Below are 542 nucleotides of genomic sequence, written 5' to 3'. Positions count from 1 at the left end.
GACAGAGGACATCCTTGTCTTGTACCAGATCTAAGGGTAAAAGATATCAGTTTTTCCCCCATTTAGGATTATGTTAGCTGTTGGATTTTCATAAATGGCTTTTACCAGATTGAAGTAGAGGCCATCTATTCCAATTTTCTGTAGGATTTTGAACACGAATGAGTGTTGGACTTTGTCAAAAGCCTTTTCTGCATCAATTGAGATGATTATGTGGTTTTTAGTTTTTGCTCTATTGATATAATATATTACACTTATAGAATATTGAACCATCCTTGCATCCCTGGGATGAATCCTACCTGGTCATGGTGTATGATCTTCTTGATGATTTGCTGTATTCTATTTGCTAGGATTTTATTGAGGATTTTGACATCTTTGTTTATGAAGGAGATTGGCCTGTATTTCTCTTTCTTAGTTGTTTCTTCCTTTGGTTTTGGTATTAGTATAATACTTGCCTCCAGAATGATTTTGGGATAATTGCTTCCTTTTCAATTTTTTGGAAGAGTTTGAGGAGTGTAAGGACTACATCTTCAGTAAATGTCTTG

Source organism: Octodon degus, unplaced genomic scaffold, assembly GCF_000260255.1.
Source record: "Octodon degus isolate 3935 unplaced genomic scaffold, OctDeg1.0 scaffold00032, whole genome shotgun sequence".
NCBI classification, from domain to species: domain Eukaryota; kingdom Metazoa; phylum Chordata; class Mammalia; order Rodentia; family Octodontidae; genus Octodon; species Octodon degus.
This window is presented reverse-complemented; position numbering follows the sequence as displayed.